We start from the raw sequence: 6,000 nt of genomic DNA on the forward strand, positions 1-6,000 counted from the left end.
ATTACATTAGCCCAGTTCCCAGCTGCGAATCATAAATGACATGAATGCTGTCAGAGAGCGTACAGGAAATCGTAGCAGCCTCGTTTGTATCAAACATATCTCTAGTATCTTACATATAATCATTCCTAAAAGCCGTAACTGTGGTTACGTTCAGCTGTTGAGGGAAAAAAATTTCTCCGTGATATGCCATGAATCTTTAAACTCACGAATTGTTTCGAAGTCTTAACTCCATCTTCAGGAGAAATATCTTGGAGAACAGGCCATCAGTGTAACTCTCACGAACGCAACGTCGTTTGAGTTTACACCGACGCCATACTTTCAGACAATAATGTAAACGGGGGGGGGGGGGGGGGGACTGCCCTCTAAAATAAAAGTACATTGAAATTACACACAAATGCTAAATTTGTAACAGCGTTGCTTTAGTGGGAGTTGGTCAGCCAAAACCAATACGGTAGTAGTGTCCAATAAGGCATTGAGAAAGTATCCGCGTGGTGCAAAAATCGGCAATTAGCTCTCACTGCAAAAAGAGATGCAAAACTGTTTACCCCACGAATCGTAAAAGAACGCGTAGCAACCTCTAATTAATTTAAACAAGACTCGTTAGTCCTTTAGTCAGGCCATATAACCACACCTTGCTGTACCACAGCGTAAGAAAATAAAATGGTACAAATACTTAGTCTCAGTTAGATGTGACGTAAGTAGAAGGATTTGGCTCAGTTGTAGAATACATCGGGAGAGATCAGCAAAAACGGCACAGCCTGTACTGGAATACTGTTCAAGTATGTGGAATCCGTGTAATACGCTAAGAGGAGTGTTCAGCGAGTATGTATCAAGAAGAGCAGCTCGATATGACGCAAGTTTGTATACTTAGGGACATACTGTAACGGAAGATTGCTCACGTGAAAAATATATTTCGCGAAACTTGTTTTTCAAACCAAAGAATTGGCATTCTTGACGGAAACTACGAATGTACTCTAGTTTCCTATGCATTATTAGCGTAGAGAACGGGAAGATAAAGTTCAGACCAGTGATAGCCTGCTCGTAACCACGTTTACAGTAATTCTTGCTCCCCAGTTATGACTCATGGAAGGAACGGGAGGAAACTGTAAAATATGGTACAATAAAACGTACAATGTGCCTACCACGTAATAGTGACCTTCAGAGCTTGATGTAGGCGAGCCGGCAGTGGCGGTACAGAGCACGCAATTCAGTGGTAGCGGTGAGTGGTGAAGCTATGGGAACTGAGCACTGAGGGAAACCCTTGTGAATCGCAAATAACCTTGAGCCGTGGAACAAAGAAATGTTGTGTTAGGGGAGAGAGAGAGAGAGAGAGAGAGAGAGAGAGAGAGAGAGAGAGAGACTTTGGAAGGCGGTAAGAGGTAGGCAGCGGGAGTGGAAGCGAGCGGTGGCGTCGGCGCGAGGCGCTGGCGGCCGGCCGGCACGGTACCTGTTGGAAGGATCAGCTGTAGCAGCGGCGGCCGCAGCAGCAGCAGCAGCGTCGGCGCCGTCTGTGGCTGCGGGCCGTGGGCCATCCTGGCGCGCCACTGCCAGCCTTTGTTCTGGCCGAGCTGCACCGAGCCGCGCCGCGCCGCTGGCACAACCCCTCCCCCTATCTTCCTACCCGTCCCCTCCCCCCTCTCTGCCCCGCGCCGTCCGTCGGTGTGTGTCTCCTCCTCCGCCCCGACGCCCCCGCATCGTCGGGCGCGCTCCGGGCAGTGCTGCCAACGTGGCAGAGCGACAGGCTGGCCCGCCTGGCAACCGCGCCGAGCATCGATCCGGCGCACCGAGGCTGGAGCGGGGCACAAAGGTGCTAGCCGCTCTCCCGCCCCCACCTTCCGCCCGCCCCTTCAAACTCCCCCTGCTCCCTCCCCCTCCCCGCCCTTTCCCTCTCGCGCCCGCGCTTCGGCACCGAGCTCGCACGCGCCAATCCCGTCCTCCCACTACCGATCGCTGTGCCCGTGCCGACGCCGTACAAAGGTCAGCGGTGTCAAATGCGGAGGGGGATGAAACCACCCGGGCCAAGAAGCACAAAAAGTATAAAATTTGGCGGGAGGAGGGAGCCAGTCTTGCTTCCGTCACAACACAACAGTGTTAATAAACTCCTCGCCAATTTTCGTTCAGCATCACGACGGAGGCCGGTGACTACACGGCGACGTCCTCCTCTGTTGGTGCGCCTGCAATGTGCCACTCCGCAAAAACCTATCTACAGCCCGTACTTGATTAAACAGCTTTTAACAGTGGCTGATCCATTTTAGTGGTTGTTGAGCTCCGTGGCTGTGAATTATATTATTTTAAGAAGTGCAGCAAACAACGCTTATTTATGATTTTTATTCATGCCAGTATGCGTTTCGGACTTTCACCTATCTTCACTTGGAGTAGCACACATACAACTTGCAGTTTTACATCGCGAAAAGAACAGCAATTCGGGTGTTGCAATTGTCCTGCGCGCAAATTAATGGTTCTATTTAGCCATACCTCATAGGCTGTGTATTGCAATATGTTACTGGTTGATGTATTTACTTTCTACTCTGCTACGGTCGCAGGTTCGAATCCTGCCTCGGGCATGGATGTGTGTGATGTCCTTAGGTTAGTTAGGTTTAAGTAGTTCTAAGTTCTAGGGGACTGATGACCATAGATGTTAAGTCCCATAGTGCTCAGAGCCATTTTTTCTACTCTGCTCGTTGTTATTCCGATTTCCGCCTTCATAATCGTGGCACACACACACACTTTTTCCACTTGCATTTTGCACAAAAATTGTGCAGAATCCACCATGTTGCCGACTGATGTCTTTGTTTACACCGGAGAATATATATATATATATATATATATATATATATATATATATATATATATATATATATTGTCAAAGTTATATTTTACTTAGGTTCTGGTAGAACCATTTCTAATGTAAGCTTCTGTAAGACTAAAGACTGCGATTGCTAAACATGAATGTTTTTTCCATCATTTTGATTTGCAGCTCCTTGTATTGGCCGTGTGCGCAGTTAAAATTGTTGAATGTGAGGTCCGCCAGTTTGGGTACTGAGAAAAACGGTGTTTTGCATAACTGGCGGACCTCACATCCACCAATGAATGTTTTTGTATGCTTATTTATTAGGTGCGGTAGATTCTGGTTAGTTAAACTTCGTTACCATGTCACTTTGGATAGGAAGCGATTCTCTCCGATTTTTAACGGCTAACAGAAGCAGTAAGGGCTGCCAGTCTTGCTTGCGAAATGAATGCAGAGCTCACCATTTGCAGCATAGTCGACTGGACCTATTGCGGACCTCTGGTACGGAGCCGAGTACAGGGTCTAAATCAGAGGCTCAGGCGATTTTGCTACCATGTAGGCTGCAGATTCCTCGACTTGCGCCATGGGGTGGTTGGGTTTCTGATTCCGCTGAATAGGTCAGGAGTCAACTACACGCAGGAGACGACTATACGGGTACCAGGGGTTGTGTGGCGTGGACTGGCCGGTTTTTTAGGTTAGAGGATCTCGGAGAAACACTAAAAGGGCTTCAGCCTCAGAGTGTGCAGGTCGAACACAGGAAGAATGTAGAGCCAGAAACCATCGATATAACGATTGTCAATTGTCTAAGTTGTTTTGGGGGAGTACCAGAGCTCCAAGCACTAATAGAAAGCATATGTTCAAATCGTTATAGGCACTGAAAGGTGGCTAAAGCCGGAGGTAACTTAAGCCGAAATTTTTGAGAAGAACTTAGCGGTGTTCAGAAAGGATAGGCTGAACACAGTTGGCTATGGTGTGTTTGTTGCTGTTAGTAGTTTATCTTGTAGCGAAAGTGAAGTAGATAATTTTTGTGCGTTAGTATGAGAAGACGTCATATTTGGCAACGGGAATAAAATAATAATTGGATCAATTTACCCACCTCCCAGCTCGATTATACAAATTCCTGAAAGGTTCAAAGAAAACTTGAGTTTAATTTTCAACACGTACCCGACTCATACAATTACAGTTGGTGGAGACTAATTTACACTCTATATTTTGGTGAAAATACACATATAACATCATCCGAAATTGTGCTAACTGCATTATCTGAAAACTTTTTCGAGTAGTTAGTTCATGAGCCCGTGCAAATAGCAGTTGTGAAAACACACTTGACCTAATAGCAACAAATAATCTTTAGCTATTAACGAGCAGAATATGAGGATTAGTGAACACAGGGTTGTCGTAGCGAGTTTTAATACTACAACCCCAAATCCTCCAAAAATAAACGAAAAATATACCTATTCAAAACAGCAGATAAAAATTTACTAGCTGCCTTCCTGAGAGACAAGCTCCGCTCCTTCCAAATTAACAGTGTAAGTGTAGACCAATGTGGCTTGAATTCAAAAACTTAGTACCGACAACAGTTGAGAGGTTTATAGCAAATAAATTAACAAACGACGCGGCTGATTGCCCTTGGTAAACAAAACAGGTCAGAACAAAGTTGCAGAAACAATGAAAAAAAACATGCCAAATTTAAATGAACGTAAAATCTCCGAAATTGGCGGTCTTTTACAGAAACTCGAAATTTAGCGCGAACAGAAGCTTATAATAGTTTCCACAACGAAACTTGAAACGTGGCACAAAATCCAAAGAAATTCTGGTCTGTGTAGAGTACGGTAGGGACAAGACACAATCGATGCCTTCTCTACGAGATAGGGACGGAAATAGTATCCAGGACAGTGCTGCAAAGGCAGAGTTACTAAGCCCAGTCTTCCGAAATTCTTTCACCAAAGAAAAGAAGTAAATATCCCAGAATTCAAATCAAGAACAGTTACCACCATGAGTAATTTAGAAGTAGACGTTTTCGGAGTGGTGAAGCAACTTAAATCACTTAATAAAAGGAAGTCTTCCGGTCCAGAGTGTGTACCAATTAGGTTCCTTCAGAGTATGCTAATGCATTAGCTCCATACTTAACAATCATATATAACCCTTCGCTCGACGAAAGTTCCGTACCCAACGACTGGAAAGATAGGTAGTAGGAGTAATCCGCTTAATTACAGGCCATATCATTAACGTCGATATGCAACAGCATTCAGGAACGTATATTGTGTACGACCATTGTGAATTACCTCGAAGAAAATGGTCTATTGACACACAGTCAACATGGGTTTAGAAAAAATCGTCCTTGTGAAAGACAAATAGCTCTTTATTCGCATGAAGTACTGTGTGCTATTGACAAGGGATTTCAAATTGATTCCGTATTTCTAGATTTCCGGAAGGCTTTTGACACTGTACCAGACAAGCGGCTTGTCGTGAAACTGCTTGCTTATGGAATATCGTCTCAGTGACATGACTGGATTTGTGGTTTCCTGCCAGGGAGGTCACAGTTCGTAACAACTGTCGGAAAGAAATCGAGTAAAACGGAAGAGATTTCTGGCGTTCCCCAAGATAGTGTTGCAAGCCCTCTGCTGTTTGTTTTCTATGTAAATGATTTAGGAGACAATCTGAGCAGCCGTCTTAGGTTGTTTGCAGATGATGTTGTCGTTTATCGTCTAGTAAAGTCACCAGAGGATCAAAACAAACTGCAAAACGATTTAAATAAAGATATCCGTATGGTGCGAAAACTGGCAATTGACCCTAAGTAATGAAAAGGGTGAGGTCAGCCACATGAGTGCTAAAAGGAATCCGTTAAACTTCGGTTACACGATAAATCAATCAATTCTAAAGTCTGTAAATTTAACTAAATACCTAGTAATTACAATTACGAACAACTTAAATTGGAACAATACATAGAACATGTTGTGCGTAAGGCAAATCAAAGACTCCGTTTTAGTTCCACAACACTTCGAAAATACAACAGATCTACTAAAGAGACTGCCTGCACTACGCTTGTCCGTCTATTTTGGAGTACTGCTGCACGGTCTGGGACCATCACCAGACAGAATCAACGGAGTACATCGAGGAAGTTGAACGAAATGCAGCACGTTTTGTATTATCGCGAAATAGAGGAGTGTCACGGACTTGATCAGGATTTGGAGTGGACATCAGTAAAAGAA

At 44.6% G+C, this 6,000-nt stretch overlaps 1 protein-coding gene across 1 annotated transcript in view; it reads right to left on the bottom strand.

Moving 5' to 3' along the window:
• LOC126176126 (kinase D-interacting substrate of 220 kDa) overlaps positions 1–1,553 on the bottom strand; it is a 407,030-nt gene extending 405,477 nt beyond the window's left edge. Inside the window, exon 1 of the mRNA XM_049923291.1 lies at positions 1,448–1,553. The gene's annotated coding sequence lies outside the window, so the exon portion shown is untranslated. The remainder of the gene's footprint in view (positions 1–1,447) is intronic.
• Positions 1,554–6,000: the final 4,447 nt, after the last annotated feature.

The sequence above is a fragment of the Schistocerca cancellata genome, chromosome 1 (assembly GCF_023864275.1).
Source record: "Schistocerca cancellata isolate TAMUIC-IGC-003103 chromosome 1, iqSchCanc2.1, whole genome shotgun sequence".
Taxonomy (NCBI): domain Eukaryota; kingdom Metazoa; phylum Arthropoda; class Insecta; order Orthoptera; family Acrididae; genus Schistocerca; species Schistocerca cancellata.